Here is a 24,010-nt window from a genome sequence, read left to right on the forward strand (position 1 = left end):
CATGTTTGCAAGAATGTGTTTATAAAAATAGATGGTATTTCACATAATAGTTTAGAGAGAATTTGTCAGTTATTGCTTGAAAATACTACCCCTAAAGACATTGCACATTTCCTTTAAAAAATATGGGTTTTATAAGAAAATCCTAAACAATTCGAGAACTATGCCATAAAAATACGTTTGCACCACTCGTTTAGTGTAGAAACCAGTTTAGTGAAAAACATTTTTCGTATTTTTTATATTTAAGTTAAAACGCAAAGAACAAGTTTCCTTAGATAAAAAGTATCGAAATATGTACTTCTCTCAGCAAAAAAATATTAAAACCACTACCAAACCATTTAGTCTGATGCTAGACAGTTTTTTTATTTTCCCACAATTGGCTAACTTCGCGCTTGAGTGGTTTCTGAAATAAGTGATTCAATTAATTAATTCATTATCCAAACATGATAATACTTCATGCAATAACAATTTCCTTTTTGTGCTTTAATTCAAGGATATGTGATTGTGTTCTCTGGTAATCTATACTAATAATAAGTCTGTAGCCGAAATTTTTCGGGTAATTTTCCCTTTTCCAAAAATAATTGGCCCTAACATGTATAATTAACCATCCTGAAACCGAAAATCGCTTTTTTGAAAATTTTATTTGTATGTATGTCTGTCTGTCTGTCTGGATGTTTGTTACCTTTTCACGCGAAAATGGCTGAACGGATTTCGATGAAAATTGGAATATAAATTAAGTTCCTTGTAACTTAGATTTTAGGCTATATGACATTCAAAATACTTTTTTTTAAAGGGTGTTATAAGGGGGCTTGAATTACATAAATCGAAATATCTCCCTTATTATTAATTTTCATGAAACATATTATAAAACAAAAGTTTCTTTGAAAATGGTGTCCCATAAGTTTTATTCTATATAAAAGTTTGATAGGACTGATATTTAATGAGATAAATGGGTTTTAAAATTAATATAACAACGCCATCTAAGTCGCTGTAATGAAATAAAAAAAATGACTTCGTCTATAAGGGGCCTTGGACAACAACAATCGAAAGCTATTAAACATAGCCTACAGAGAATATTTCTGTGTTTGTATGAAGTAATACCAGAAGCTAAATTAACCGATTTGTATAATTAATTATTATTTCACCATTGGAAAGTGTAGTTTCTCTAGATGGACGTAATGCTATAATATTATTACAGTAACGTTTAAGTGAATCCAAGACAGGTAAGATTAAAATAGCTTCTTATGCATAGAAAACTTGTTAGGCTATTCTGTATATTCATTTCGTGTATTTATTAAAATAATGTTTCTGAACACATTCATTTTCATCTCAGAGAATTAACGATTGGTGTTAACATGTATAATTATTCATCCTGAGACCGAAAATCGCTTTTTTTTTAATTTTTGATTGTACTGTATGTCTCTCTGTCTGTCTGTCTGATGTTTGTTACCTTTTCACGCGATAATGGCTGAACGGATTTCGATGAAAATTGGAATATGAATTAAGTTTGTTGTAAGTTAGATTTTAGGCTATATGACATTCAAAATACTTTATTTAAAAGGGAGGTTATAAGGGGTCTGAATTAAATAAACCAAAATATCTCGCTTATTATTGATTTTTGTGAAAAATGTTACACAAAAAAATTTCTTTAAAAATGATTTCCGATACGTTTCATTCCAAGCAAATTTTTGTTGGGACCAAATTGCACCAAAAACGGATGGCCTCTGAACCAAATGATATTTGAATTATTTGCATGTAATAAGAATTAAGATAAATGTTAAAGGAATTATCATTCCACTAAATGAGTGGTCTCTGGAGCAAAATGATCGCATTTTAATTATTTAAATACAATTTAAATTAAGTGACATATTAAACGATTTATCCTTCTATCAAACACGAATGTTCCCTGGACCAGATGTCCTATTTTAATTATGAAATTACTTTATATGTATTTCTAACAAGTGCAGCGGAGCGCACGGGTACAACTAGTTGTAAAGATAATAACAAAGATACAGAATAAATAATCTGTTATTAAACTGATTAAATTACATCACATATTCATATGTATGAGGTCTCGCCCACCTCATTGAATATTACACGACTACTATGAAGTAGCTCATGTGTATCATTACCATTAAATACGAGAAAAATTCGTACCGGCACCGGGAATCGAACCCAGCACCTCTAAGCTCTGCGCGCTGAGCGCTCTTACCAACTGAGCCATGCCGTGACACGATCCACTTCGCCGGCCGAACCCCTGTCGTAATGCTTTTTACGGCCTTACTACCTGCACTTGAAACGATACAAGTCATATGTGCAGGAGCGCATCTTAAATGACTTTAATGGTAATGATACACATTAGCTACTTCATATTAGTCGTGTAATATTCAATGAGGTGGGCGAGACCTCATACATATGAATATGTGTTGTATTAACTGTTAGCAGTTGTCACAGAACTGATGTTGAATATGGCCATAATGTCATTTAAGATGCGCTCCTGCATATATGACGTGCATCGTCTCAAGTGCAGGCAGTAAGGCCGTAAAATAACATTACGAGAAGGGGTTTGGCCGGCGCCGTGGATCGTGTCCCGGCATGGCTCAGTTGGTAAGAGCGCTCAGCGCGCAGAGCTGAGAGGTCCTGGGTTCGATTCCCGGTGCCGGTACGAATTTTTCTCGTATTTAATGGTAATGATTAAATTAATTAATTCCTTCATTGTTTAAACATAGGGAGCAAATCTAGTGTAATAAACACTTTCAAGTTGCGTATACAATTTACAAAAATGCATTAAGCTATAAAATATTCTAATTATTAATAACAAATATTCTTGGGGTAAAAAATACCCCATATATATAGCTTTAAATTGTAGGGCAGCGACGTTACGAGGATTACCTATTTACTTGCATAATAAAAAACATCTATTAATATTAACTTTATATTATAGAATATTACTGATATAATGTAAAGTTTAATTTTCATAAATTCGAGAATAATAATAATAATAATAATAATAATAATATTAATAATAATAATAATAATAATAATAATAATAATAGTCTAGTAATATTAATAACGATCATGATATTGCGAAAGCAAGAATAGAGAAAATACAAATAAATTTATTTCGTAATGAAACAAGATTATGGATTTGAGGGAGGTGGGATATGATGATAGAGAATGGATTAATCTTGCTCAGGATAGGGACCAATGGCGGGATTATGTGAGGGCGGCAATGAACCTCCGGTTTCCTTAAAAGCCAGTAAGTAAGTAAGTAAGTACGTAAGTAAGTAAATAAGTAATGAAACAAGGTTCCTCAAGTTTCCTGTCAAATTTACACAGCGCTAATTAATCGAATTTATTGTAGAATTTCACTTTGCGTACGCCAGCTCTCTGTGATTCATGAGGTTTTAAAAATGCCAGTTCAGTATTATTCACGAATCTTGACCATCTTTGATCTTTGATTCTCTGATAATCTGTACAACAACAGAACTTATTTGTGAAAGTACGTTGCACAGAATTGACCTCTGTTTTGAAATGAATGCACCCTGGAGCACTGTTCCTGAACGTAGGATGTAGCAGGCAGTGCCAGTCTAGAGAGAGACGGAGTAGATGTTTGCAAGCGAGGCAATGCGGTGAGTTGGTTAGTGATGTTAATGGAAGTAGGAATTTAGTTTAAAGGGAAACTCCACTAAAAATGACAAATTTTTTCCTAATCACTTTTCAAGCACGTTTTGAGAGAATATTTACTATGTAAAGGACTAACAATATTCAAATTTTTAACTCCCAAATGTGTGTGGTTTTTATTTATTTTTTGTAATATTTTTAGAAATATTTTCAGACCCAAGTTTTTAGTAGACGTCTAAATTTTTAAGCTCCCTTTTTTCGCTGCATTCACAAGACATAGTGAAACATTGCTATGTATTCATTTTATGAAATATCTCATTTATTCACTTCTAAAAATTATTTTGATGTTTTAAAAATGTTATTTTTTTCTATAATTCATGAAGAGAAATATTAATAAAATAAACCAACAACATTTCTTACAGAATAAATGCAGCTACTCATAAAAAGTTGCAGTAAAGATTTCATCTATATTGATTAACATTTAGCATAAAAAAGTTGGTGTTAAAATCAAGGAAAAATGAAATTACGGAAAAGTGGATTTGGAAGTAAAATGGGTCAATGTAGAGTATCCACCGCCCACTGAACGAATAATATTGGTTAAACGAGCGTTGAGCGACTTCCGCCGATTTTGGAATAGACACCGACGCACTTAGGTTAGGTCAGGTCAGGTTAGGTTAGTTTAGGCTTTTATTATACTAAATGTTTAGGATTGTGTAAAACTGGCCTATGTCTCCTATAGTGGGCGGGACATAAGTAACATTCACCAAAAAGTCCACACCTGTGGAGTAACGGTCAGCGCGTCTGGCTGCGAAATCAGGTGGCCCGGGTTCGAATCCCGGTCGGGGCAAGTTACCTGGTTGAGGTTTTTCCGGGGTTTTCCCTCAACCCAATACGAGCAAATGCTGGGTAACTTTCGGTGCTGGACCCCGGACTCATTTCACCGGCATCATCACCTTCATATCATTCAGACGCTAAATAACCTAGATGTTGATACAGCGTCGTAAAATAACTCAATAAAATAAATTCACCAAAACGTCACTAGATTTGTAATCAGAAATTTGTAAAAAAGAATTCTTTGATGAAAAATAATTTTGACAGTTCTTTAAATGCCACGCCCACTTACAGCCTTAATTAAAAAAATAAACATACAGTATTTCTAATCAGAATTGAACTAAATACATTTTGGGTATGAAAATATACATTATAAAAAAGTGAAATAGCCAATAAAACATTTCATCGTTTTCAGTGGAATCTCCCCTTAAGACTATTTCAAATACAATTAATGTTGTAGGATATCTAAAATTTGAACTTGAAAAAATCGTTATGATTTGGTATAGGCCTATGTAGGCTTACACCCTAAAAATTCAGTTCTTGAATAAATTGATCGAATGAGGCTGAGAATTAAAAGCAACATTTACTTGCTATTACAGATATAATTAAAGTTGAATTGAAAGCAGTAATAACAAGAATTCTCGACTCAAGCTTGCGAGCTATTTTAACTGGTAAGTGTGTTTTGTTAACGTGTACTAAACTTTGATAATTATTATTTCGGTGATAATTTTCCTGTATAAAACGTTTAAATGATGTATTTTCTTAACTATCTGTTGTATAATAGCAATTTAAAAGTTGGATTCAAAATAAGAATGTTGGCATACAGGCATATGGTATGTACTTCATGTTCACATTTCGAAATTCGAAAAAAAAAATTTTACAAATGAACTAATAAGCTGAATTACTCTGTAACTGTGTGACGTAACGTAAGGATTTGAAGGAACTGGATTGAAAACACTACATCGAGGTGCGTAATAGTAATCGAGGAGCATATTATTTAAGTATTTAAAATTTCGGTAATTCCGGTGGACGAATACTCCACAATTTTCGATTTCTTTCGCAAACTATGATTTTAGGCATAACTTTCGAAAGATAATACAAACATATTTCGGAAAAACATAACTTCAATTGTAACCTAACCTAACCTAACCTAACCTATCACAACCTAAACTAAACTAACCTTACCTTAACTAACCAAAACAAAACTAAGCTAAGCCAGGGGCGTATTTTGCGGGCTACCGGGGCTACCGGCGGTAGCCCAAGGAAATTATAAAAGAAAAAGTTTATAATATAACATAATGTAATAATTTTGTATTATTAGTTTTACCATAGTAATTAAAATTAAAGTAATTGTTAGATATATTTTGTGTAATAATAGGGTCAGCGGTAGCCCAAACCCTTTAACCAGTATACGCCACTGAGCTAAGCTAACGTAACCTAACCTAACAACTCCGATCGCCACCAAGCAGTAAATATCGCCTACCAACAAATATGATATTACGCTACCGTCCAAAACTACGTAAAACTTAACAAATATAAAACATATAAAACTACAGGCCCCCCTCCATAACAATCTAGCATATACTTTTTCACTTATAGCTTTTAAGGAACCGGCAGGTTTATTGCCGCCCTCACATAAGCTCGCCATCGGTCTCTAACCTGAGCAAGATTAATCCAGTCTCTACCATCATATCCCGCCTCTCTCAAATCCATTTTAATATCATCTTTCCATCTATGTCTCGGCCTTCTCAAAGGTATTTTCCCCTTCGGCCCTTCAACTAACACTCTACTATAGCAATTTCTGGATTCCCCATACATGCTACATGCCTTGCACATCTCAAACGTCTGCATTTAATATTCCTAATTATGTCAGGTGGAGAATAGAATGCGCGCAGTTCTGCGTTATGTAACTTTCTCCATTCTCCTACGCATAGCCTTATAAATGATGGAAATTTAATATAATTACTCATGCCCAGGACAACTAAAATCCATGTAGAGGCTTTCCTCCAGAATTAATTATATTTCAGGAATACATTTCTTAAATTTTCCTGATATTCAATGTAATCATCTCGACGAGCATGGTCAAAAGGGATACAACTAAAAATTTAAAGTTTTGAGGAAACTGTATTTTACAGCTGCATATTGCTGTAAAAAATGTAAGTAAACACTCTAATTTGAAGGTATAACTCATCGTCAACATCCAGTCTCCTTGGATTTTTCAGAGCAACATGAAGCTTTGAAAATGCAGGTTTGTCAAAATGTTAAAGTTTGAGTTGTTTCTCTTTTGAACTGGCCCATCCATGTAGATTAACCCGGGAGAAGACAAATACGCGTCATTTTATGAAAAGACGCATGCGGTCAAAAAGACCGCGCTACTGAAAATGTTATTAAACTCGGCTTACAGATTTTCCCTTGAGCGTTGCTAGTGATATTATTTTTATTTTAAACATTACAAGATTTTTTTATAATGCAACTTTGGAACATTTTATTACATTTTTCATTACATTTTTTTGTGTTTCCAAAGTTAATTACAGTATTTTTAGTTTTCCTTTAATGCAATAATCTTTATTTGGAGCAACACAATGGTTGAATTAAATATGTAATAAAAATGAGGAAACTGTCATAGTGATTTTATAGAAAAAAAGTAACACACGACGAAAAATTCTACAGAAATGAATATTACAATGTTATGTAGAAAATATGAAATGGTATGTTTTACATTTCACAATAAATCCAATCCAATATTACGGAAGTAATGTTAACAGAACTAATAAAGTTACACAAATAATATTTCAATATTTTATGAATAATGCAGAATCGTTCTTCTTATAAAACGTAAAACAGAAAATTAAGCTGTTACTTATATAACGTGACAATTGTCGACAACACAGAAAGAACGAGCATGTAATTATAAGTGCGCAGCTGTAAGTGTTGCAGGTACACAACACGTTAATAATGCTGTAATTATGGTTATGTTGGATTGGGAAGTCACGCCATCACAATGTTGCCAATTTAGTGCAACTCTCACAGTACTAGGATACGGGGAATGCAGTTTCATGTTGTAACATGAGAGATCGCACGCGGTCAGAAAGACCGCTCTATAAAAGGAATAAGCATCTGTTCGAAATAGGGCACAACTTTGACTATTTCAGGTTCACAAATTGTCAACAAGGCACTTATTAAGGATATGATAGTGAGGAAGTAAGAGTTTTCCTTGTTATAGTAAAGCAGATTTAAATCCAAGTGCGGTCTCTTCCCCGCTATGCGCCTTCTCCCAGATTAAGAAATATTAAGGGGACACACTAGGGATAGAAATCTATTTTTGGGCATTTTTCTATTTTAGATTTATTGACTTTGATATAATATCTGTCAACGTACGAAAGGATTCAACTGAATTCGAGTTGTAACTTGTCAAAATGAATTTCTTAAATTCTTGCTACTTTCACGTGGAAGTGTAGCAGGCTAACTTTAAACTCAATTACTCACAGCTTTATTTGAAAGACATAATATTATCCCTGATTCTTACAATAAATATCGCACAATCTTCCTCAAAATTCACCGTTAACTTGTTTTTTCTATGCCAATTACTCCTAGTGTCAGTTTTTTTTTTGTTAAGAAAGTAAGATCACATCTTTAATTTTCTAATTTAAAATTTAAGTCTATTTAAATAATTTCAAAATTGAGAATTAAATACTCATAATGAAACTTGGTATATAAAAAGGATTTTTCTACGTATAATTGTTTGCTTGACTTTAATTCACAACAAGCCGAAAGCATGTACATTTCAGTTAATGTTTTCTTTAGAAGTTGGCGTTCAGACTGAACTATAAACGTGAAAAGTGATCTCTTACGTCTCCACATACTCTAAATACACCCTTGAAATATCATTGAGTTAGTGTTAATATTAGAGGAGAAAAATTCGCACCTGCGCCGGGATCGAACCCGGGTCCTTGGTTCTACTTATCAAGCGCTCTCACCATTCAGTTAAGCCGAAGTCCAATCCACAGCACCGGATCGAACCCCTCTCCTCCAGTGTTTTTTTCCCTTAGTGGCCTGACTCCCAAAAACTATTGGACACCAGTGATATTGAAGTTATGAATATTCAGATTTTGCAAAAGTGGAATTCGATTCATATAAAATCAGTTGATCTAGCAATTTTTTCATTACAACCAGCCGGTGTTTCTTCAATTCTAGGAGCTGTTAACTTCATTTGTACAACACCTAATAGTTGGGCATGTATGTTGAAATTTTATATTGTCAACTGCCATTATACAAGGAGAGCACTCAGTTGAGTGACTTGGTGGCCGGAATTCCACAGTAATATGCACAGAAATCTGTACAGTAATGTTCACTGTTCTTCGGAGAATCTACGTTAACAATCTTGGGAGAAATTTCCGCAGATAGTAAATTTTAAAAGTTTTCGTTACGAACATTTGAGTGGTCAGAAATAAAAGGGAAGGATTTCTCCCAGTATCACACATAAAGAACTATTGTTCTTTCTGAAAATGGAAACAGTTTTCTTAAACAAATCGTGTGAGGAAATATTATGATATAGGTACTGTACATGAGGCTATATTATGTAAATTTGATAAAAAATATTGAATGATTAGTTGGCGTTCGCCATTATGCCGGATGAGTCAGGACTTCTGCGATAATCTCTAAGGAGAGTTTAGGACTATGAGGACTTAGAAGAAAAGAAAAGATAGATTTTAGTGATGTTTCAATTTATGAAATGAATTGTTCAAGAACCCTTGTCGACAGATTACAGGTGTTCAGCGTGTCTACCCTGAACCTGATTACATTCATGACAACGTCGTAGTAGTGACTGTCGAACTCTGCCAAACCATTCAGTTCTGTGTCCAATTTGATCACGGCTAGCGAATATTCGCACAATCAGTTCCTCTCTGGTGTAAATTTGTTTGGCGTATATGACGCTCTTCGTATGCCCCAAAGAAAAAATCTTAGGCGCATTAAGACGGGTGATCGTGCTGGCCACACAACAGATCCGCTCTTCCTATTCTTTGCTTCCAGTAGGTGTTGTTCACGTATGTCCATACAACCAGGCTGAAGTAGAGCAGGACGCCATCAAGCTGGAACCACATGTCGCAATAGCACATCTCTATGAGCAGCCGAAGCATGTTTCGAGGTACCTCAAGATAAGTTGCTCCAGTCAAATGCGGCGGCAAAATAACAGGTTCCAGCAGATGATCACCAAGAATTCCACCCCAGATGTTTATAGTAATTCTTTGCTGGAGACAGACCTGAAATGTTCCACAGAATCTGATAATCACTGCAACGACGGTGTAATGAATGTAATCAGGTTGAGAGTAGACACTGTAAACACGTTCTGAAAAACTATCCTCATGGGTACTTGAAGAAATAAATGAATAATTATTTTAATAATTGTAAATGTACCAAAATCTGTCTTCTCTTTGATGTCGTGTAACTACTAAACGACACGTCAGAGAACATAGTTTGTTTCACGAAAAATGATCTTCAGTGTCGTGAAATAATGATACGCCCGAGGTATGTGGCAAAGTTAGAAAGACTATGATTAGTAGTTAGCTGACAGGAAACAGAGAGGATAGTTCGATGGTGCTCGAGTAAAGGGAGTTAAGTCATTTTTTTGTGCAAATAGAGTTTTGTTTCCCAGATGAATTCATAAGTTAAATTTTACAAGTGGGCGTGCAAAAAAAAATAATAGTCTACTATAATTTGATGTGTTTCATTTGTATAGAAAATTGTTTGCAATAAAGGTACGAAGCTTGATTTTGATTTATCTCGATTCATTTTTATGACTTGTCTCCCTTTACCCAAACACCATCGAGTTGTTCCATTTATCTGCAAATAATATTGTTGAAGTCTATGGGTGAAATATTTGTTGTTAATAGTAATTTGGCTACATGCAGTATTGACTGTGACATATGTATTAACGTTGTGTTATATTCCACATGTGATATATTGTTTCAGACCGTATTAAGTCCACCAGTGGATGAAATTGAGTTTGATACATTTTCTTATACTGTATTTTTCTTTTAAATCTATCATGTTGTGAAGTCTGATATTTTCAAATTGTATTTGTAAATCATGAAAAAGAGTGCTTAAAAGTGGCTGTTGTTTCAAATCATATTCAGTCTGTAAAATGTTTGAACCAAATCGTATTATGTCCAAGATTCATTTTATTGAGTTAATGAGAATGGAGAAAGTTACACAACACAGAACTGCACTCATTGTATTCATCTGACATAATTAGGAACATTAAATCCAAACGTTTCATATGGGCAAGGCATGTAGCACGTATGGACGAATCCAGAAATGCATATAGAGTGTTAGTTGGGTGGCCGGAGGTAAAAAGACCTTTGAGGAGGTAAAGACGTAGATGGGAAGATAATATTAAAATGGATTTGAGGGAAGTGGGATATGATGATAGAGACTGGATTAATCTTGCTCAGGTTAGGGACCAATGGCGGGCTTATGTGAGGGCGGCAACGAACCTCCGGGTTCCTTAAAAGCCAGTAAGTAAGTAAGTAATGAAATGAAGTTTGTTACATTCTATATTGGTTATACTGTCAGCCTGACTTTCGTTTCTATGCAATGCAATAATGAATTCTGAAATGCTGACACCTAAAGATCTGGATCAATAAATGAATGTAGGTGTGTATGCATGTATATATGGATAAATGTAATGTATTCTAATGTAATTTTTGTATTCTTATACAAACATTGACGATGCCACTTTTGACTACTACGACATTCTACAGAGTCAAATTCTAATTTTGTCCAAAGATTACAAAGCATTCATAATATCTGTATACGTTTCATTTGCAACATCCGCAAATACGACCACATTACACCTTTCCTTGAAACACTCCAGTGGATAAGATTACAGGACCGTAGATATACCTGTTCACTAAATTTCCTACATTGCATCATCAACACTTCTTCGCCTATCTCTCAATGCGTTTTAATTCCTTGTCCTCATATTACACTCGTTATAAAAATGACCCATTATCTATGCCTAGTCATAAAACAGCTCACCATTTTCCTCTTTCACAGCATCAAGCAATTCGTTTCTGGAACTTTCTGCCAAGCTCCCAGAGAAACTGTTTAAAGGGAATTGGACGTTATCGCATGCAAAGTAATGGTAAAAATAGCCTGTCTTTAAGCAGTCATAAATGTAATACTATTTATCACAGCTATTTCATTTTTTTAGTGATATATGTATACACATTAAAATTTAAAATGAAAAAAGAATGGTTAATCTAGTTTAAATCTTACCCTTAAATTAATTTTTGAATTTAAACATATGTTTTATATAACTTCACTACATACCTGTGATTAGGTACACTCTATTCACTTATCATAGCACACATTGAATTAAAATTTTGGTCACTTACTGTTAATAGATATTAAAACATACCCTACTAAAATTATTAAAATATCTGTAGTGTTATGGGCATAGGGCTTATACTAATCTTCAATTTTTTTTAAAATTTATTGACGGTGATGATTACTATAAGCCCTATGCCCATAATATTACAGATATATGAATAATTTTAGTAGGGTATGCTTTAGTATCTATTAGCAGTAAGTGTTCAAATTTTCAATTCAGTATGTGCTATAATAAGTGAATAGAGTGTACCTAATCACAGACATGTAGTGAATTTATAAAAAAAATTGTGCTTAATTAAAAAAAATTAATTTAAGGATACAGATTTGCTCTAGAGTCACCATTCTTTTTCATTTTAAAGCTTAATATGTATACACATATAGCTAACAAAAATGAAAGATCACTGATAAATAGTAGACTATTATATTTATTACTGCTAGAAGATAGGCTATTTTTACCATTATTTTGCATGCGATAATGACCAACTCCCCTTAAGGTTATTGGAATTTAAAAGTAAATTTTCAAACATGTGATCAGTGTTGAGCCACATATTTCGTAGCTTCACTTTGTAAGAGCGCTCTTACATTTTCCAGGGTATTCCAGTGATATTAAACGTGTTACTAATGGTGTACCATAACTTATCGTTTACCAAACAAATATCTACTTAACCCTTACAAATTGTAATGAGTCATATATCTTTAAGGTTACAGAGAATGCCTATTGTGTGTAATTCAGAAACTAAATATTTACTTTCTAATTTAAGTCGATATTAGGGCTAAGTTATTTCTTTTAAACACGCTTTTTGGTGATAGTTCAAGAAAATAATCTACAATTCTTAACTAATTCGTAACATGATCAAGGAACTGGACTACTGCGAAATACGTAAAACATAAAAGAAAAGTTCGTTACATTCGTGATACTGCTAGTAGCTCATGAGTTCGCATCTTTTCAGTTTAACTTTACAATAAATTATGAATAATTTGCTTTATCTCCCTAAATTAGTCTCTTACATTACACGAATAAATGGTAGGAATTATAGTCGCGACGCTGTTATACCCGGCATGACTCCTCCTCTTTGCTTACGTCTTAGGAACTGAAGGCTCTATAAAGTCTAGGTAGGTAGTATCGTTCGCCATTTTTGTTCTTTCGTTGCCGAGCTACCATACGAGGAATCTATTTGCCACACCGTTAAACATTATCATGTCGTAGCTCCTATGTTAATAAATCAAACGCACTGTAATTCAGCAAATAACTGAGCGGCAAATAACGTCTTCGTGTGCTTTCTGCGAACGACAACGAAAGAGCCAAAATGGCGGGCGATGATATTAAGTATTTATCGAGCCTTAAGAAATGAATAACGTCTTCATAAGCGAATCACAAGACGCACACGTTTAAATGTAGCCTACCTGCAACGCAATTGGCTGCCGAAAATTAGAGCGACGGGACTATAGTGTGTGGGTTTGTGCATTGCCTATTCTAAGTAATATTAGTAAAAATATAAATTATTCATAGTCGATGGCCTTAACATTCAAATAGTGTTCAATTCACCTATAATATTTCTTACTGAATATCATTTGGATTGAGTTACGCAGCAATAGACTAACCCACAATTAAAAAAAATTGAGATATTTGCACAATCTATTGTTGGTTGAATTATTGTTTTTAACTCTGAAGAAATCAAGAATCCGATATCTGCATTTTGCTGTTATTTATAAGCAAAATTAGTTTATTACAAAAAAATTCATTTATTTGTTTTGCTTTGCAATGTTGAATCAATTGCTGGTTTGTCACTAAAAATCGATTAGCCTTTTTTAGTATTATTTGTGCTATTTTCTTTTGTAATAGTATGAACGTTACAACAATTCTTGCATAAAATATTTATAAAAACCAGATTTATTTCATTGGTCATTTTCTCGAAAACAGGTTTTTAGGCGGTTAGTCTCTTATTGCTTAACTCCGTCCATTTCAGGATTTATATACTGTCCCATGTTACGGAAACAGAGCAAATAGGTCAATGTTATTTTTCAAGCTTATAAATTCTAGCTCATGTTGTAAGAAGGCGGAAAGAAATGTAAATACAATTTATCTAAACAGTAATCCACACCTGTGGAGTAACGGTCAGCGCGTCTGGCCGCGAAGCCAGGTGGCTCCGGTTCGAATCCCGGTCGGGGCAAGTTACCTGGTTGAGGTTTTTTTCTGGGGTTTTCCCTCAACCCAATACGATCAAATGCTGGGTAACTTTCGGTGCTGGACCCCGGACTCATTTCACCGGCATTGTCACCTTCATTTCATTCAGACGTAAAATAACCTAGATGTTGATACAGCGTCGTCAAATAACCCAATAAAATAAAATAAATCTAAACAATAATTATTTGTCTATTTCTACAGTTCAAAAGGCAGAGATCATTGCACAAGTTGCGATTCAAGAGCGTCTCCTCAGTAAGAGCGCTTTGTGTAAACATGACGCTAATTTTTTTACCAAGTTTGTGTTTGGGTTTCTTTCATTGGCTAGTAAAATATATGAAAAAAATAACACATTATTTCTATGAATTAGTATACAAAAATTTATCTTTCTTAAAAAATGTAGCACATATGTCATGATAGTAGGTAAATTCCCAAACATACAATTTGCTAATGTTCCTTATTTCAAAAGATCTATTAAAAATTGCTGTTAACAGAGAAAATTTTAAGTTCAATTATTGTTATATCTGTGTTTTTCTTCTATTGCTTTTTACTCTATTAATCAATAAAATTTCTTAACATTAACTTATGTGGAATGCCCCCTGAGCACGAATATGTATCTTACTCTTTCTGGGGGTGCTAGAGAGTTTTTATATAAAAAAAATCAATATGTATTTTTGTTCTGGCAATAAATTATTATTATTATTATTATTATTATTATTATTATTATTATTATTATTATTATTATTATTATTATTATATAAATTTCCCTCATTTAAATTCCTAACTGCTGTTTTGTCCCCCAAAGGGCAGCGATCTTCCGGTTGAGAAATCAGTTTTCTATTCTATAGGCTGTTTCCGAGGTGGTGTTACAAACTTTCAGGGATGATGCGAAGGGCACATGTATCAATTTGAGATAAGGAACCCTGGTCCGAAAATGACCGAGTCGAAAGTTACAAACAAAAATAGTTCTGTGGAAATTAAATAATTTTATTCCTCTGTACATCTTATTTTTATGTGTATTTATCTGTACATCTCACACATACTGTATTCATCTGACGTTGTTTACGTTGTCTACTTACAGTATTCCATTCAGTGCACTGTCTGAGGGATGGGGACAGGAAACTACACTAAAGCAATGCAGATAGCGTAATGTGTAACGAACATGGTCGGTCCTGATATACACGTCTGTAGACAGCAGTATATGTGTACAAGTTGCAGTGTCCATTCGATCAGTCCTAGTGAAATGGAGGAGTACACGAGAGCGGAATATGCAGACCTGATTTTCGAATACGGATGAGCCAATGGGAACAGTAGACAAGCTCACAGATTGTATCGGGGCAAGTACCCACGTAGGAGACATCCGGCCCATACCATTTTTCCACGACTGTTCCAAAAGTTAAGGGAAGGAGGGCACGTGTGCCAAATTACAATTCCATTTCCACACAACTATTTTCTCTTATAACTTTCGACTCAGTCATTTCCGGCTCATGGTTCCTTATCTCAAATTGATACATGTGCCCTTCGCCATCATCCTTCAAAGTCTGTAACACCACCTCGGAAACATCCTGTATATTTTAGGACAGGATCGCACGAAAGTAAAGTGAGGGAAAGAGGGCTTCATCGTCAAAACTGTTGAGAACACCGAATATCAGAGCGGACTTGAACGCCCGTGTTTCCGTATTGAACATGGCAATGCTATGACAAACACCGCCACCACTCGACAACACGCTCGTCAGGCGAAAGCACGGAAATTATGCTTCTGCTTCCTTTGAGATCGTTTGATGAATGTAAAAACTGACTACGTAGATGAGTAAGCATGTGCATTTTGTAATTGACTGACTTTCCTTTTAAGGTTTTTATATCTTTTTATTTTTTTTTTTAAATAAAAGAACCCTTTCATGACTTCACTCAAATCCTCACCAGTGGTGAACGAAAGCAATTGGCCGAGAAAGAAATTGCACTAAAAATTAAGTGAAAATACGGGTATTCTAATCTAAAATTTCACGGCCACTAGCGAATCGCTTCAACAGTTTGCTGATCCCAGTATTTTCGTGAAAGCTGCAATTGATACTTAATCTAGAATCGTATGACAACATTCTTATAACTGTGTTTGTGTAATGGTTTACAGTCTGCGTATAGTGTAGGTTTTTTTGTAAACCTTTGAAATGTCTTAATTTCACATGAATTTTGATGCAATACCGGTGTTGAAATCTCACTTTCACTTGTTAGTATTGTAACTTGTGTTGGCCTTGAATAGTCTATACATACATGTATAGCTGTCAAAAAAAAAAAAAAAAAGTGGCCGCTCTCTAGAAACTACAGTTCCCTTCGGGTATCTTAGCTAAAAATCGGAGACAGGCGATGTTACATGTTGTTAGACCACGTTGTCTGTTATAATTAGTGTTCTCCGTATTACTTTTCTAGCGTAGGCATAATGATATTGTTTCGGGCTGATATTCGTGATTCGTGCATTCAAAAACAACCTAGTGCTTTTTTGTTGTTTTTTTGTCTTGTTTTTAAGAGAGAGAGAGAGAGAGAGAGAGAGAGAGAGAGAAATATAATTGCTCCTGTCTATTTTATGACTGTTTTAGTAATTTACATCAGGTTCATGAATGTATTATGCCACGGCTACATCATTATTTATTATGACATTATGGCTACAAATGAAAAGAAAGAAAGATTTTAGTCTCAACAATATCTTTCGTGTCATAAACAAAACAAACTTACTGTCACCTTACTTACTTTTGGCTTTTAAGGAACTTGGAGGTTCATTGCCACCCTGACATAAGCCCGCCATCGGTCCGTATCCTGAGGAAGATTAATCCAGTATCTACAATCACATCCCACCTCCCTCAAATCCATTTTAATATTATCCTCCCATCTACGTCTCGGCCTCCCCAAAGGTCTCATTCCCTCCGGCCTCCCAACTAACACTCTGTATGCATTTCTGGATTCGCCATACGTGCTACATGCCCTGCCCATCTCAAACTTCTGGATTTAATGTTCCTAATTATGTCATATGAAGAGTACAACTTACTGTCACCTGCTTTGGAAAATTCAAACGGTTAAAAGTTAAAAAAAGAAAAAAAAAACAAAACAAAAAACCACAATTCAATATTTAGTCAATCCTCCTCCGATCTGGATCACATCTTGCATTTGAGTGGGCATGGAATCGACTAGGCTTTTCAAATAGCGACTGTTCTGCCACGGCATCCCAGGCATTCCGGACGAGCTTCCACAAATTATCAGGACATCTTGGAGGGGGATTGGACCAATTTTTTCGCATATGCTTCTTTACTTGTGTCCCCGTAGCTCAGTGGGAAGAACTTCGGAATTTATATGTCAACATCACAGGTTCAATTCTCGTCACTCTTTTTCATTTTATTGTGTTACAGGATAGTATAATGTAAAAATATAACAAGAAAAAACTAACACTAAAATTATCCAGATGTAGGCTATTATTGAAAACCTAACATCAAATTTCTGTTATTTATATCGCTAAAGAACCATAACAGAATATAAATTAGAATTTTAATATTGTTTATATCGCTAAAGAATGATAACAGAATATAAATGATAACTTTAATAGGTATTATTTATATCGCTAAAAACAATAAACTACAAATGAGAACATGAATATTATTTATATCGCTAACGAACGACGACAAAATAAAATGATAACTTGAACGAGGCTCGAATTCACAATCTTCGAATCATTAAAGGAACACACTACCGCTGCTCTACGAGGCGCAGATGTTGAATGACTCTAGCTTAAACATCATAGTTCCGAAACTGCTTCTATAAGCGCATGCATTGTGTAACATCACTGTAATCCGAAGCGGTCTTAGAAAATATTAGCTGTTCACGAGTGTGGCCACTTTTTTTTTTGACAGCTGTACAGATAGGTCTATATGTGAAGTTTTAAATTTAATGTTTCATCTGTAATCTTTTTATTTCACAGAATTACAAGAGGTCAAGAGGAAGGACAAACTGTTTGTTATAAGTGAAACCAGTCCACTAAGATAGAGATTTATCAACACGGAGAAATTGGAAAAACATTTTTGCAAGATTTAACCTGTGAATTCTTAAATTTGCAACAGAACTGTTTCTTGATATTTCTAAGATAACCACTCAACATTTCAATTTTTCCTTTTTAGAAACATTCTTTGCTACTGAATTATAAACTTAGCATAATATTGTGTTCTGAAAGTTCCATTGGAAATTAATACAGTTTTGAAGACATTCTGAAAATTCAACCACTGACTTTACAAATAAGTGGTCGGAAATGATTGCAGAATTATCTGAAAATGGTTCAGACTTACGAACTTGGAAATCTGTTAATGATTTGACGAATTTGGACAAGTGTAGTTATACAACGAACGATCGGCAAGCATCACTTAAGGAGTGTTCGGGTATGAATTTGGAAATCGTTATTGGACAAAATATGTTGGATAATTCTGACATTGAATTTGAAATGAATCATTTATTAGAAACCATTGAATGTTCAGATGAAAAGCGAACTTTCGAGAGCCATGATTCAGAAAATAATTTGAAAAGTTTGAAAGACTCCCCGACAGACACTATGAGTGATTATTCAGTGTCTAACATTGTGTCATCCGACAATGATACGAAATTTCACTTCTGTCATTCGAATAGTGTTGTGGGTGTAAATAATCTGCATATTGATTGCAATTGCAGCAAACCAGTATTAATGGACTGCTCAGAAGACAGTTCAACTTCAAAAAATCAAACTACTGAAACATATTCAGATAAAATTTACAGCCTTCCCAGTGACAATGAATTCAGTCAATTTCAAACAAATCTTAAGTGTCATGAGAAAAATTGTTTTGAAAATCATTTAACTTTGAAAAATTTTAGCAAATATAGCAATGAGTGCTACAAAAAGCAAAGGATTGCCTTTCGTGAAAAAATGTATTACAAATTCACACTGACTTATGTTCAGCAGATAAAATGTGCACTTCTTGAATTAGATGAAGTTTGTCAGGCTGTTTCAGAATATTATACAGAAGCATCTTGCGCATTTCGTCGTCTGGGTAGTGTCCATCTTGATAATGTGGATGAATGTTATGAAGTATCGTGTGCTTGTATGCAATTCGCAGGCAGTGCAATGAAAGTTACATTAATTATGCGAAATATTTTGAACAGCTTTCAAGAAAGTCACACGTCTAATTTAAGATTTGGCGACTTAATCTGCATTTGTATACAAGTTGTGAACTGTATGAGTAACATAAATGAAAAGATTTCAGCAGAGTGTTATATTGTTCATGAAGCATATAAGAGTTATTTTATTCTAAATCGTTGCCCAGATTTTAACCTCATTGCTATTGGAAACCAAATTGAAAGTACTATAATTTCATTGAATACAATAACAGAAAGATTGGGGTATGTTTTATTAGCATTAGAACACGTATCAGAGTTGAAAGAGAGAAGTCATAGTTCTAAATCAATCAATGTTAATTTAGAATTAGGAAATCAAAGCACAAACGATAAAATCATAACAAAGTTCTTTACAAAATTCAGAATTAGTCTCCGTTCACTCTGGTTAAGAGTTTTAAAGATTTACGTTAGGCCTATTTATGTACAATTGAAGAATTATGTAAGGAAAATTTTAAGCCGACTCAATTGACTGCTACAAATTGTTACAATAATTATTTGTTAGAACAATAAAGTCAGACGATATCATCTTAACTAGGTGATTATAATCTTAGTTAATTAGCTATGGAATATTTATATTTTGACTACGTCGCCAAAATCTTATGAACATTTGATTGAAAACGACGTGAGAAAATGGGACGATGCTACATTAAGTAGAAATTTTGAGTCTTTGTTTTACTGTATGTGACTAACAATATTAAGTTCCAAAACATTATGAATGACTGTAGAAAGACATAATTTTTAGATTTAAATACTATAATATATAAAACGTCGGAGTATTATAAGCAAACTACAATGTACTGTATCAGTTCATACTTAAATTTCATTGCTACTACATTAAATTTAATGGTAAGAATGCTGCATAGGCTTTCTTTTAAGTAAATTATGTTTCAATATTAATATCAACTTCAAGTTATTTTGAAAATAAGAAAATTGATATTTTGTATGTGTGTTCTTTAACACAGAAATTGTAAATTTACAAGACATTGATTGATATTTGTCAGATTGTCTCGATATAGTTGATAAAAAATAAATTTTAGACTTTGATGTAACAATTTAGCTAATTTCAAACTGAAAAAAGGGTGGTGTATATTATTACCCGAGAAACATTTTATTTTAACAAAAAATTTTAGTGTAATATGTTTTATTACAGTATTTATCACATATTTTAATTAATTTTATCAGGACATTAAATACAATTTTAATTTTAGAATTTTTTATGACCCTGCGTGGAATTCTTATTCTAAACGGATAAGATAGCATAGCCACAAATTGCGGGCGCATGTTAGTTGTGACTAAATTACATAGGAGGAGTAACAGGTAAATAATATATTCAGTGTTCTGTAAAAAAAAAAAAAATTCTACATCTAAAAATTTTCTTTATTAATCTCTATTCTGAAATGTTTGTAAAAGATAAATATTTAATTTGGAAAATAACTTCGGACAATAATGAACTAGGAATTTAATTTAGTTGTGTAAATCATAGAATTACTGACATGACAATAATTTTTCAGGAAGAATATAAGGCGGATTATTTTGGTTAAACAATGGTATAAATTTTAATATTACCATAGGAAATAATATCTTTACAGTTCGCTGAAACTACAGAGATATTGTAAACATATTCTTTCACAAAATACTTTGGAACTAAATAGATTCGAATTTGTTTCATAGCTTAATAAATTCAAGGGTCAGAGGATAACAACATGTAGGTATATATCATGCAAGTGTTTGTGTGGTTGTGTGTACTCAGTGTATATTCACTTCACTTATGTGATTCGGGTTCCGTATATTTCGGATAGATGGCAGGACTATGACCCGTTTTCAAGTTGCACACCACTTCGGCTGGCCACTCTGTGCATAATGTGTATCTGTGAAGAGTTATGTCGTGTACTAGTTAGTGAGGTTTAAAAAAGGGCGCGTCACCTACTATTGCTATATGCGTCCTTATCTGAAATCCTTCACAAAACATCGTATACTATGGTGAGTGTAATGTGTAAGTTTTCATGTAATGGGTGAGGATAATGATGAAGATGAGGAAGGGGGAAGTGGAAACTCGGTACCGGCACGTTGCCTATTCCTGTGGAATAGTCCCAAGAGTGCCGCCGAACTTAACGTCTTCGTCTGACGGACGAATCATATCAACAGTGCAGTTTCTTCATATGCACTACGGAGAGATTTGGATTTAACCCAGCAAAATCTAGTGATTAGAAGATGTGCACCACCACCACCTAATGGACCTCATGTAATTGTAACAAAATTAAAATTTATTCTTAATATATTTCAATTTTTTTTTAATTTGTGTAATAGCCTGTAACATTACCTCGTTTTTAAATAAATAAGAATTGAAAATCAGTAAAATAATATAATCTAGAAGAACTAAATTTAAATCATGTTCTCTGTAGAGTAAGAATTTTCGGATTTTCTTATCTCTTATTTCTTTATTCACTACACATTATTAATACTATTTTTATTACAATTTCTCAAATAAATACTCCTTTGTTACAATATGATTGCAAGAATTATTTGGAAACATATTTACACAATACTTTTAGGAAAGCTAATGAAAAATTCTTTATATAGCAATAAATAGCTAATAAACACACAACCAATTTGATTTTCAGTAATGCATTCTTGTTTCTACAAGCAGTTAAATTTAAGCAGGTTCATAGTATAATAATGTGATGCCGGCATTGCAATATAACTATGCACACTTTCCTTTTACTCTCGCCGCGACCGCGACAATGCAATAGCAAAACAATATCCGACTTCCACAAGGTGTTCAACAACAAACGTCACAAAACATTTACCAACATGTTTTAAAAACAAATTTCACTGTAAAAAGAGGAATAGAAAAAAAGAGAGGAAATGCCGTCCCTCCCCCCCTGGAAATTGCTACCCTAGGCAACTGCCTGGGGAGAAGCCTGTTGAAACCTACATAAATATTTGAAATAACTTTAGTCCTTATGCATTGCACATTGAGCAGCAGAATGTTAAAGCCACTAGGCCTATGGATTATAATAGAAATCCAATAAATAGAAGGAATATAAGCAAACCAGCGATGAATAATAGATTAATCAACTTTATGCAGGCGAATAATGTTGTTATAAGTATAACAACGAGGAATATGGAAATAGGCTACGATAATACAGTATGTGTGTGACCATCTAGTGCAGTAGTTTTGAAACTTATCTAAATCACGATCTGGCAATTCTTGCAACTAATATTCATGTCTTCACAAAATAATTTAAATGTTTATTTAATATGCTAGTAACATAAAGTAGGCCTAATTATAATTTTCCTATGTATATTTTGATCAATACCACAACACATTTTCGATTGCTATTGCATCAATCTAGGCTGTCTTAAAAGTGTGTGAGATTTTAATAATAGCATTAGTGAGGTTTGTCTTTTCTTGATGTTACCAAATCACTTACTTCATTTTTCAATGAAGTTCGAAACTAATCATGAACAGAATGACATAGAAAATTCTTTTTGTTTTCTTAAAATTTAGTATTTTTATATACTGATAAAAGCAGTTTCTCAAGTGACTTTAATAGTTTATCTTAAATACCGGTGGATCTAACGACATTCTAACATTAAAAATTTTGATTTGACAGCAATGAGAGCATGAAACAAGGCTCGATAACTGAGAAGCACTTAAAGTGAAATTTAAAATTATAACTGTTGCTAAGATGAAACACTTGGAGGATAATATGTGCAAAATTGTATAAGCACAAGAAAATGTGGGATTTTACATATTCTGTCCGCTCACGCGATGTTTTACTTCTTGGTTTCTAAGAGTGTCGCAGCCGGTGGCACCCGTACTTCAACTGCGCTCGTCTACTCTAACAAAACACCGAAATCCAAATTTTATTTCCTGTTATAATGAGGGATTTCATTGACACAATGTGGATATAATCTCGTGTATTTGTTTACACTGTACCAGTAAATTAAAATTTTTGCACGATATCTCGAATTGCAATTGCTCGACTGCTCGATTGCTCGACTGCTCGGTTCCTCTACTGCTCGATGTTTAATTATTAGGTTGTTTACTTGATTGTTTCACCATTTGATTTGATTGTTTGGATAGTTGAATAATTATTTCATTGGTTATTTTGTCACTTGATTGTTTGATGGATTGGTTGTTTCATTATCTGATCGCTAGATCATTATTTGTTTGGTTACTCGTTTTCTTGATTGCTTGCTTCCTTGTTTTTTTGTTTGTTTCCTTACTTGTTTCTTTGTTGCCTTATTTGTTTTGTTTGTTTCATTACTGGTTTGTTTGTTTTCATACTGGTTCACTTGTTTGTTTCCTTACTTGTTTGTTTGTTTCCTTACTTGTTAATTTGTTTCCTTACTTGTTTGCTTGATTCCATGTTAGTTTGTTTGTTTTCATACTGATTTACTTGTTTGTTTCCTTACTTGTTTGTTTGTTTGTTTCCTTACTTGTTTGTCTGTTTCCTTACTTGTTTGTTTGTTTCCTCGTTAGTTTGTTTGTTTTCGTACTGGTTTACTTGTTTGTTTCCTTACTTGTTTGTTTGGTTGCTTCCTTGTTTGTTTTCATACTGGTTTACTTGTCTGTTTCCTTACTGTTGTTTGTTTGTTTCCTTACTGTTGTTTGTTTGTTTCCTTACTGTTGTTTGTTTGTTTCCTTACTGTTGTTTGTTTCCTTACTGTTGTTTGTTTCCTTATTTGTTTGTTGTTTGTTTCCTTACTTGTTTGTTGTTTGTTTCCTTACTTGTTTGTTTGGTTGCTTCCTTGTTTGTTTTCATATTGGTTTACTTGTCTGTTTCCTTACTTGTTTGT

At 33.6% G+C, this 24,010-nt stretch overlaps 1 long non-coding RNA gene and 1 other non-coding gene across 2 annotated transcripts; both read left to right on the forward strand.

Moving 5' to 3' along the window:
- The first annotated feature begins 2,586 nt into the window (after nucleotides 1–2,586).
- TRNAC-GCA (transfer RNA cysteine (anticodon GCA)) lies at nucleotides 2,587–2,662 on the forward strand. The gene has a single exon. It is a non-coding gene; the product is annotated as a tRNA-Cys (tRNA).
- An 872-nt stretch (nucleotides 2,663–3,534) lies between these two features.
- LOC138698885 (uncharacterized) lies at nucleotides 3,535–20,153 on the forward strand. Its single transcript, XR_011331981.1, has 3 exons — nucleotides 3,535–3,629; nucleotides 5,052–5,123; nucleotides 17,988–20,153. It is a non-coding gene; the product is annotated as an uncharacterized lncRNA (long non-coding RNA).
- The last annotated feature ends 3,857 nt before the right edge of the window (nucleotides 20,154–24,010 follow it).

Source organism: Periplaneta americana, chromosome 4 (assembly GCF_040183065.1).
Source record: "Periplaneta americana isolate PAMFEO1 chromosome 4, P.americana_PAMFEO1_priV1, whole genome shotgun sequence".
Lineage (NCBI taxonomy): Eukaryota > Metazoa > Arthropoda > Insecta > Blattodea > Blattidae > Periplaneta > Periplaneta americana.